Below are 11,779 nucleotides of genomic sequence, written 5' to 3'. Positions count from 1 at the left end.
CTCCGCCTTCACTAGGTCACTACCAAGCCTACCTCCCACAGCCCTGTGCACTCTGCCCCCCAGTGGAGCCTCATGTGGCCTCCCAACTGCCCGTCTATGTAGCTGCTGATCGCATCTGTCCAGTGCCAGGTGTCATGGGTTTAAGTGTCCTCAGAAACCCAGGGTCCTCTCTCACCAGTGACATAAAGAGGGAACCAGAACCCCGGCCATGATGTGTGCTGAGGCCTGCAGGGACGCCAGGGGAGGGATGAGGAATGCCAGAGGATGCCAGGGGAGGCCTGCAGGGATGCCACAGAGGGATGGTCGGGGCCCCACACCCCAAGGAGGCTGAGAAGGGACAGAGCGGAACAGGGCTCTAGTGTCTCCCCCATCGCCAGCACTGGGCCTCCTGGAGCCCATCAGTCACGGGACGTTTAGAGACAGGCAGTGGATACCATGCGGCAGGGTCAGCCGGTGGCTCATGAGCGCACCTGCTCCCTGCTTCCTCTGCTGCTTTGCTGTCACCGCAGCGTCTGTAGCTCCCCTTGCAGCTGGGTACAGCTCCGCCGCCACGTCCTGGCCCATGGGGTGTGGTGTGTATCCATTCTGGGTTGTGTTCTTACGAGGAATGGCTGTGCACTTTCCTTGCTTTTACCTGCTGCTGCTGGGTTTTAGGCTGAATTAGCCACCTTCGGCCCAGAATGGAAGGTCCATGTTGAGGTTGGCACAGCTGTCCTTAGGGTCCTCAGTAACCTACATCTAAATTGTTACACAAGAAAAAGCAAACTCCAAGCTTGTTCAAACCATGATATTTGGGATCATTTTGCTATAGAAGCTTGGACAATACTCCAATCCATAAAGACAGGGAGACATTACTTACATACATTAATAAAAACAACACGAATGCTATTAATACCAGAAATGTTATCCACCTTTTTTGGAGTTATTGTGTTTTACGTACTATCCTAAGAGCATTAGGATTCAGAGACATAATTTAGTCCTCACAGCAATCTTGCAAGTCTGTTATTATTACCCTGTGTTAGTCTGTTCTCACACTGCTATAAAGAAACAACTGAGGCTGGGTAAGGAAAGAGATTTAATTGACTCACAGTTCCTCATGGCTGGGGAGGCCTCAGGGAACTTACAGTCACGGTGGAAGGGGAAGAAAACATGTCCTTCTTCACAAGGTGGCAGGAGAGAGTGTGAGCGTGTGAAGGAGGAACTGTCAAACACTTATAAAACCATCTTGATCTCATGAGAACTCACTCACTATCATGAGAACAGCATGGGAGAAACTATCCCCATGATCCAATCACCTCCCACCAGGACCCTCCATCCAAGGTGGGGATTATGGGGATTACAATTCAAGATGAGTTTCGGGCAGGGACACAGCCAAACCGTATCCTCCCCTTATCTGACAAAGAAGCTAAGTGCAGTAGGAAAGGTAACACTGAGACCCAGCAGGCCCACCTTCACCAAGTCCACTTATCATTAGATGTGATCTATGGGTGTATCGGTGTCTTATTGCTGCTATAATAAATTCCCACAAACTTAGTGGTCTAAAACAATGCAACTATGTGATCTCACCATTCCATAATTATAAATCCTGCATGGACTAAAATGAGGGCATTGCAAAGGCCACAGTCCTCCAGGAGCCTCTGGGAGATGATCTGTTTTGTGACCTTCCTGCCCTCACTCCTTGAGACTGCCTGATTCTGTACCTCATAGCTCTTCCTTCTCTTCAAAGACAGCAGCCTGGCTTCTTCCAATGTCTTTCTGACCCCAGCTCGCTCTTCTGCATCCCCCTCTGGCTTATACGTGAAGCCACCCTTGTGACATTGGACGTTGGTTCACCCAGATAAACTAGAACAATCCCCAATCTCAAGATTGTCTGATTACAACCCTAATCCCACCTGAAACCTTGGCTCCCTTTGCCCTGTCACCCCGAATATTCACAGGTTTCAGGCAATGGGATGCAGACATCACTGGAGGGCCCCTTATTCTGCCATCACTGGTGCTTGCAAAGTGTCTGGAGTTCAGCTTTTAGAGAAGGGACCACATAGGTTTGGTTCCTCACTGTCTATCCAGCACCCAGCCTGGTTCTAGGTACACAGCAGTGCTTGGAATCTGATTGTAGGACAGTCGGGTCAAACAGCCCAGCGTCATACAGTGAACAGTGAAATGCTACATGTGTAGGACTGCTGAGGATGGAACAATACGCCGTGTTACAGTCAGGGCTGGAAGACTCAGAAAATGCTTAGAAAGAAAAGCGTTTAACCTAAGCCTACCAGGTGTGCCAGGTAGAAATGGAGGTTTCTCTTCCCTTAAGAAGCTTGGAGGCGCTGACTTCTGATGTTGGCTCAGAGGTTTCGGGATGCTGGGACCCATGTCTCTGCGGTTCGCTTGGACTTTTCCTTCTTCATCTCCTCATGGTCACAGGATGGCTGCCACAGCGCCAGGATCAAGTTACGTTAAAGAGAGTCAGAGGAGGGGGAACACCTGCAGACTTCTACTTCAGTCTTATTGCTGGAATGGTGCCACCAGGCCACCTTTAGCTGCCTTGGCAGGTGAGAGAGTACGTGGTTATATCAAGATATCTCCAGTACAGGCAGGCAAAGGGGATGGGTGTTGAGGGTAGGTCCAGGTAAGCAACCCTAAGGGGCAGCCAGGCAGGAAACGGGAGGCAGAAAAGGGATTCACCTGAGCCAGGAGGTAAAGGCACAAAAACAGAGTGTGTGAGGATGTGGTATGTGGTCTGGAACAGCAGGACACTGAGCCCATGGGCGATGGGTGATGGTCCTCCTGGGTCAGCCCCAGATGCCACACTGAGGCTTTGGACATTGTCCTGGGGCTGGTGGTGGGGGAAGGGACATGATATGGGTGTGTTTTAGAGACAGCTTTAGCAGGTGGGTGGAGGAGTGGTTGTGGATGAAGCCTGGAGTCTGGACCTGCTGGTGGCAGATGGCACAGCTATCCACACAGCAATGGTGCACGTCTTATGGGAAGCAGTCGCTCCTTGCACCCTGGACTGTGGTTTTCCCTGGGATTCCAGGGAAGGATGGAGCAGTGGACCCTGGGAAAGGCTTCAAGGTGGAGGCAAGGCTGAGTCATCGTCTGAGTCTAAGGAAGAAAGAAGTCATCGGTCCAAGAAAGGAAGACCATGGGTAAGACTAGGGGAAGAGAATGGTGGCCTGGGGCTTGAATTAGAAGAGAGTTTGTGCCTTAGGTAAGACGTTTTGTGTGTCTAGGGCCAGAGGACCTGTGGAGCACAGGCTGTGGGATGCACTGTTGGAGCAATGGGCACCCTGTGTGGGTGCACACAGGGGCAGTGAATGGCCGAAGATGTGGTAAGATGTAGGGGGCAAGCCATCATGCTACCTGGAGATCCAAAATGCCAGTGACAATGCGTGTTGAGGATGGGTCCAGGTGAACGACCCTATAAGGCAAACGATCCCAGGAGGATTATCCGCAGGAGCTCTGATCCGCCGGGCACGTGGTCAGTGCCAGACAGCAGGCTGGACACGTGTGGGTCGCTTCTTTCTCATAACACTGAGAGTAGGTGTGTTTACCTCTGTTCTACAGAGGGGGAAACTAAGGCTAAGGTAACAGTAACAACAATGAAATGAAAACAATGACAGAGCTGGGCTGGAGCCAGGTCCGTCTGTGGGTGGATGGCAGATTCTTCGCCTCCTGCCTGGGGACCAGCCTCACACACTTTCTGCTCCAGGTCTTGAAGAGCTGTGTTGGGATGTGGCTCTCTGCAGAGAGGGTGACATCCCAGCCCTATTCCTGCCACCCACAGGTCACTATCCGTGTCTCGGTCTGGAGCGTCCTGACGTGCGTGTGCTGGGCTCTGCTGGCACAGGCACCTGTTTCTGCAGGGTCCGTCCTGGCACAGGGGGTTGTGGGGGCATCACTCAGTGTCCTTGGGCCTGGAGACATGAATCATGAACCCTCCCACCCACCCCAGGATTTGGTCAGTTATAAAAATATCCAGAATTGGCATGGGGCGGACTCAGGAACCGAAGCTTGCTCTTGCCCTGTTCTTGCAGTATTGGATTGTACAATTATAGCTCTTTAGAAGTTTCCTAATGTGCCACAAGATGTCAAGCAGCAGCACCAAGATTAATACTTTCATTAATGACCATTGCTGACTTTGACCTTGAAGTGTGTAGTGTGTTCTGAGAGCACATTTCCTCCCCTCTGCTTTGCAGCTCCTGGATTTTGAAAAATTAACTCCTTGCTCTCATTTGAACAGTTCACCTAAGGTGTTCACTTGCTCTGTTTACCTTGAGCTAAAGTGTTTTAGAGAGAGAGTGGGAGAGGGAGGAGGGAGGCAAAGAAAGGGAGAGGGGAGATGGAGAGGTAGGAGGAGAGGAAGGAAGGTCAGAAGGAAGGGCAGGGAGAGGTAGGGAGAAGGGGGATGGGGGAGGGATGGGGGAAAGAGACCTTTTTTTTCAGACTTCCTGCTTGTCTCCAAGTCTTCAGTGGCCTGCCAGGTACCTGGTGAAGCCCCTTCTCTGAGCCCAGCCTCACGTGTGTGCTCCGCCTGGCCCTCTGGAGCCTCCGGCCCTGGCAGTGAGTGTAGGCATCCTTCCCACTACACGCTCATGAATCCTCCTCTCCTTGCTGCCCTCAGTTCTCCTCTCCTCCTTTCCTTCCACCCTTTTCTAACCTCCTCTGCTTCTCTCTCCCTCCTACGTTTGGGAATCTGGTGTTGTCCTGGCCTTTGTTTCCAGCCTAGACTGCCTTGTTCAAGATGAATCCAGGAGCCCCAGATTACTCCAGCCCTGAGGCAGGGTCCCTGGGTAGGAGGGTAGTGTGGCGAGTCAGTGGGGAGGACTGATGATGAAGGGGCCTTTTTGTAACTGTGCGTGTCAGCCAGGCCACCCTCTCAGCTGCATCACGGTTTACCTGGCTACGGCGGAGTGACTGGGCTCCCAATCCCACGTGACAGCAGAGGCTGAGTGCAGAGGGTGGGAGGAAAAGGGGACTCTGGGGTGGGAACAGGAGGCCGTGCTGGCTCCTTGGGCTGCCACAGAGGGACCTGGGGCCACTCCTGGGTCTGACACGGCTTGCTGTGTGATCTTGGGAATGCCACTCACCTTCCCTCAACCTCAGTTTCCTCATTTGTCCAATGAGAAAAACAGCCCTGCCCAGGCTGCTTTTCAGGGTGTGTGTGAGGCTCAAAGACACCAAACGGGATCACATTCTGAGTGGGAGAAAGCGCTGGGCTCTATGCTGTTAGCTTGGCTGATGGGGCCACCTGGTCAGCTGGCATTGCACACAGGGGGCCAGGCCAGGCTCTGGGGGCCTTATGCTGTAGCCCCTGTCTCAGTCCACTCTGTGTTGCTATAAAATAATACCTCAGACTCGGTAATTTGTATGTATATAAAAAAAAGGTGTATTTTGCTCACGGTTCTCCAGGTTGGGAAGTTCAAGGGCATGGCCCAGGCTTCTGGGGAGGCCTCTTGTGCTTCCTCATAGCATGGCAGAGAAGGCCAAAGGGGAAGCAGATGCCTTCTGCGAGGGGAAACTCAAGGGGTGTCCTGGCTCTATAACAAATGAATCTAAGTTGGCCAGAATGAATTCAGTCTCTAGAGAGGGGGAACTCAGGCACTACAGGAGAACCACACTAAGCCATTTGGGAGGAATCTGCCTCCACAACCAAACCCCTCCTACTGGCCCACCTCTCAACACCCCACGCTGCGGTGGGATGAGCAAGCTCCATCCAAACTATTGCAGCCCCAAGCATCACTCATTAGCTGGGTGATATCGGGCAGCTGCTCCAGCTCTCTGGGCCTCTGTTTAACAATCATATTAGTCCAAGATCTCTTTCCAGGTTGGGGTGGAATGTGGAATGGATGGGAGCACATTCAGAAGGGGGGGGTGTTAACAGAGCGCAACGCCTTTTGAGTTCGGTGCATGTGGGGCTGGGGCACAGGTGCTGGCAGTAGCACTCCCTGTCCCGAGGCCTCGTGTCTGCTGTGTTCCCGTCTGGGCGTCTCGCAGAAGGCCGTCCTGTGGGCCTTTGGGGTGAGATGATGTGCTGCCTCTTGGTGGGTGCAGGGGCACTGAGCCCGTTCGGTTAGCACTCAGGGCTGACACCTGCAGTGGCTCACTCGAGTCAGTCTGTCCAGGAGCTGCTCCAGGAATCAGCCGTGCTGCTGAGATCCCACTCCTCTTTATGGAGTAAACCCGAAATAAGGACGTTATCGGCTGAGGAAATGATGAGTTCTGGACCATCTGCCAAGAGACATTGATGATGCTCATGATCCCAGGTTGCTGGGCTCATGCTCAAGGCTTGCTCCTTATTTATTTCTCTCCTATCTTTTCTTTATGGAGAAAAGCTCTTTAGAAGTTTCCTAATGTGCCACAAGGATCATTAGGGAATCTTCCTAATGTTCCAGTCGGACTCTGTGATTCCTGAATCTTCCCACTGCTGAGCTTTTGCCCTCCTGTCTGCCCCAGGCTGAGTCCCTGCTCCTTCTCCTCTGCCTGCCTGGGTCCAGCCGATTATGTAGGTGATGCTTCTGGTACTTCACTCCACGACGAGGACCAAATTTTAAGGTCATGAATGTAAGGTGCGAGCACGGGTCCTAACTTCGGCTTCCTGAGTACATGCTGGGGAAGCAGGAAGACCTGGACCCAGACCTGGGGAGGCCATGTTTTTGTTTTGTGCTGACCACACTCGATTTGTTGTGGTTCTGTTCTGGGCCTAGCAGAGAAACGTGGCAAGAATGGTTAAAGGTCTGGACTGAGAACCGGAGCAGGGGAGGTAGGGAGGGCGCAGAAGTGCTCTGAGTGGTGGGAGGTGGGAGAGCTGTGAAGGAACACGGCGGCTATTCCCAAATCCCATTTCTGGGTGTCCACTGAGAGAGCCATTAGGATCGATGGGTGGAAGTTAGAGGGAAATTGATTCTCTCTCTTCCTTAAATATCAATGCTATTATGGGGGGCGGGAACCAAATGTTGCACCCCCACCCATAATTCTGTGTTACAATGCCAACACCTGATGGGATGGTGTTAGGAGGCGTGGCCTCTGGGAGGTGATTAGGTCATGAGGGAGAAGCCTCATTAATAGGATTAGTGCCTGTATTAGTCTGTTCTTAGGCTGCTAATAAAGGCATACCCAAGACTGGGTAATTTCTAAAGGAAAGAGGTTTAATGGACTCGCAGTTCCATATGACTGGGGAGGCCTCACAATCATGGTGGAAGGCAAAGGAGAAGCAAAGGCACATCTTCCATGGCGACAGGCAAGAGAGTGTGTGCAGGGGAACAGCCCTTTATAAAACCATCAGGTCTCATGAGACTTATTCACTGTCATGAGAACAACACAGGAAAGACCGCCCCCATGATTCAATTGTCCCTCACTGGGTCCCTCCCATGACATCTGGGAATTATGGGAGCTATAATTCAAGATGAGACTTGGGTGGGGACACAGCCAGACCTTGTCAGTGCCCTAATGAAAGAGACTTGAGAGAGGCTCTGCCTGTCTTCCAGGGCATAGGGTTATAGGGAGAAGGATGTGGCCCTCACCACACTGAACTGCCAGCACCTTGATCTTGGACTCCCCAGGCTGCAGAACTATGAGAAATGAGTTCCTGTTGTTTACGAGCCACTGAGTCTAAGGCATTTTGTCATAGCCTGGACTGACTAAGGCAATCTTAAGGGACATGGAAGTAGAGGGGTGTGTTATGAAGTAGTTATGGAACTTTCCAGTACAGGGGGATGTGTGTGGTGGAAGGGATTTGTGCTTCAAGGGAGGGGGCAGTGGCTAATTTCTCATGTGTCTGCCACCTGACATGCTGCAGCCCCGTAAGTGAGGGGTAGTTTGGGTGTGGCTTGGCAGGAGGGCTGGGGCAATGACCTCTGAAGCCTCCAGCCCAGCTGTAAGCAGGGCCTGGATCACCACAGGGAGGCAGGGGCTGAGCTCTGAGATGGACAATGGAGCACTGGAGGGAGGCAGAGGAGTCTGGGATTGGAGTGGAGGAGCCGAGAACAAGCGTGGAGCCAGGAGTGGCAGGTGTGGACCACGCTGGGAATACTCAGGCTAAGTCACAGGAGTACAGGCTTTGGGAGGTGGGTGGTTTGGACTCAGGGTATCTCCATGTGCTCCATACACTCTCCCAGCAGAAGCTCTGAGTGCACTTAACCTGCCACCAGCACCACTCCCTCCTGCCCCAGCACCACTTCCTCCTGCACCAGCACCACACCCTCCCACACAAGTACCGTGCCCTTCTGCACAAGCACCATGTCCTCCTGCACAAGCACCACACTTTGCTACACCATCTCCATGTCCTCCTGCTCCAGAAGCTCCAGCACCACGTCTTCTTGCACCAGCACCACCTCCTCCTGCACCAGCACCACGTCTTCCTGCTCCAGCACCACACCCTCCAGCTCTAGCACCATGCCCTCCTTCTCCAGCACCACCTCCTCCTGCTCTAGCACCACACCCTCCTGCTCTAGCACCACATCCTCCTGCTCCAGCATCACACCCTCCTGCACCAGCACCACCTCCTCCTGCACCATCTCCACATCCTCCTGCACCAGCACCACCTCCTCCTGCACCAGCACCATGCCCTCCTGCACCAGCACCATGCCCTCCTGCACCAGCACCACCTCCTCATGCACCATCTCCACGTCCTCCTGCCTAAGCACCACATCCTCCTGCTCCAGCACCGTGTCTTCCTGTTCCAGCACCACACCCTCCTGCTCTAGCACCACGCCCTCCTTCTCCAGCACCACCTCCTCCTGCACCAGCACCATGCCCTCCTGCACCAGCACCATGCCCTCCTGCACCAGCACCATGTCCTCCTGCACCATCTCCATGTCCTCCTGCACAAGCACCACATCCTCCTCCTCCAGCACCATGTCTTCCTGCTCCAGCATCACACCCTCCTGCTCTAGCACCACACCCTCCTTCTCCAGCACCACCTCCTCCTGCACCAGCACCATGCCCTCCTGCACCAGCACCACGTCCTCCTGCACCATCTCCACATCCTCCTGCACAAGCACCACATCCTGCTACAGAACCACATCTTCCTGCTCCAGCACCACCTCCTCTTGCACCAGCACCATGTCTTCCTGCTCCAGCAGCACGTCTTCCTGCACCATCTCCACCTCCTCCTGCACCAGCACCACGCCCTCCTGCACCATCTCCACCTCCTCCAGCACCAGCACCACGCCCTCCTGCTCCAGCACCACATCCTTCTGCTCCAGCACCACGTCTTCCTGCACCAACACCCCCACTCCTGCTCCAGCACCACATCTTCCTGCTCCAGAACCACATCCTCCTTCTACCTTTAACCTCCGTTGTGAGTCCTTACTTTCCCCCACTGTCCTGCTTAGAACAAAGCACTGTCAATCCCTATCATTCATGGATTCCACAGTTGTGAATTCACTTACTCTTGAAAATCCACTTCTAACCCCCAAATCAACCCTGGCAGCACTCTCACAGTCATCTGCAGATGTGCAGAGGGGTGAGAGATTTGAGTTCCCAGCTCAGGTGGAGCAAAGCTCTGCCTGCCTTCTCACACCAGCCCACGCCGTAAACAAATGTGTTGCTTTAAGGTCTATTTAGTGCCACTTTTTCCATATTTTAATGCTTTTTGTGGGTAATTTGGCTGCTTAGAATGGCCCACAAGCTCAGTGCTGAGGAGCTGTGCTCCCAAGTGCAGGAAGGCCATGATGTGCCTTTAGAGAAAATATGTGTCTCAGAGAGGCTTCAAGCAGGCTTTGTTCTGGCGCTGCTGGCTCTGAGTGTTATCAATAGTATACATAATATAATTAATAGTATACATTAAACAAGGCATCTCTAAACAGAAACACAGATGAAACACGGTCATGTACTGATTGTTGATGAGAATGTGACCAGAGGCCTGCAGGAACCTAGCCTTGTATTTCTCCTAGGAACTGAGGTTCAGCTGCTGATTTTCTGTTTATGGCATAACTACTGTGGATGACGAACATTTGGACTGGGCTCGGTTTGTACTGGGCTTGGTTTGGACCAGCTTTCTTTATGACTTTCCACATTCTGCACTGATAATTACATGAGTGCTTATTCGAATCTTTCTAGTGGCTGGACAAGCACACGGTCTATGGACGACAGTGGGTGGAGGCTGGAGACAGAACCCTCAGTTGTGAGATCTTCATGACAGTCCAGGAGTGGAGAGGGGAGGCTAGAAAGGAAGGCTCAGCTGTGAGTTACTATTTGGGAAACTGACAGGACACAGACTAGCAGTACAGGATTGGGCTCACTGGCTGTGTGTCCTGCAGCAGCCAGGTTGCCTGGGTTCAAGCACCGAGGTGACACTTCCCATTCCCCGTGGGGAGGCTCCTCAATTTATCTGTGCTTCACCCTTCTTAGTTGTAGATGGGCACACCTTGCTTACATGGTCATTGTGAGGAATTAAATGAGCTCATGAGTACAAACTACTGAACATTATGCCTGGCACAGGGACAGGGCTCAACAAGCCCCAGCTCTTAGCATCTGATGGGGAGGGATGGGGAGGAGCAGGAGATGCCAGGTCCCAGCCCGAGACAGGAGAATCACCAAGGGCACCCTCACGGGGAGAAGAAGCAGCGCCAGTAACATCGGCAGTCCCTCTTACCCCAAACATTTCCTTTCCCAGCTCATCAGCTGGAACTTCTCAGCATTCTTTTCAGCTGAAATTTTATTTCTGGACGTTCCTTGCCAGCACAACACCAGCTGTTATTTGCTAGAAGGAATCCACTTATGTAACTGTCATCTTTGAAAGGGGATTGGAAGAGGGCGGAGGAGTCTGGGAGAGAGGGTAGAGAAAGTGGCCTATTTCCACAGTGCCCATGTTGACAGGGCTCTGGGGCACCTGAGCAGGGCTTTTACATTCGGAGGGGACTTAGGTGGTGAATTGCAAGAGAAGGACACCTTACCAACAGGGCACCAAAGTCTTTCAGAAGTTTGTTTTTCAGAGCTCAGTAGATTCCCTCCCCATGTGATGCTTGAAAGGGTGGGAGCCCCGACGCCTGCAGGGCGCCCTGCAGCCCACATGCGGGGTCTGCACTGTCTGACTGGGGCAGGCGCCTGCGAGGGCAGGGCTGTTCCACAAAGGGGAGGCCCAGTTTGAGGGGTGCCTCTGCCTCGGTCATGCATGGGCAGGGCCTGGAGCGGGGGCGCTGTGAGCATGGGGCTTCCCATCCAGTCCAGAATGACGTGAGTGAGAGGGGCTTCCCTAGAACCAGCACAGAGGCAGCTTCGGTGCCTCCACCTTTGCCTCTGCCTCCTGTCCTGAGCTGGGGGAACGTTGACAATAATGACTCAGGTTCGACAAACCACTTCCCTTCCGGGCCCTTCAGGTGAAGGCCGGAGAGAGGCCACATTGCCAAGGGAGCTTCGCGTGCTGGGTGTGAGCTGGTCACTCACGCATGGACCCCTCTCCCCAGCACACTGCTGGCTACATGGAGCTGGTCACTCACGCATGGACCCCTCTCCCCAGCACACTGCTGGCTACATGGAGCTGGTCACTCACGCATGGACCCCTCTCCCCAGCACACTGCTGGCTACATGGAGCTGGTCACTCACGTGTTGACCCCTCTCCCCGGCATGCGCTGGGCCACATGTCCCAGCTCCTTTATGGTTAGACGTGCTGCATCATGGAAAATGGGCAGAGTGGATGTGTTTTGCTTTGGGGACTAAGTCCTTAAGAAGCACTGGGCCTCCCCACTCTTTCCCCCTTTATTGCACTGGAAGCACACGAGTGAGTCCACCGCATGGGGCAGATGATCGGATTCACTCAGGTCCCAGAGTCGCCACCATCTGC

The sequence above is a fragment of the Macaca nemestrina genome, chromosome 4, assembly GCF_043159975.1.
Source record: "Macaca nemestrina isolate mMacNem1 chromosome 4, mMacNem.hap1, whole genome shotgun sequence".
Lineage (NCBI taxonomy): Eukaryota > Metazoa > Chordata > Mammalia > Primates > Cercopithecidae > Macaca > Macaca nemestrina.
Note: the sequence above shows the minus strand (reverse complement) of the source record.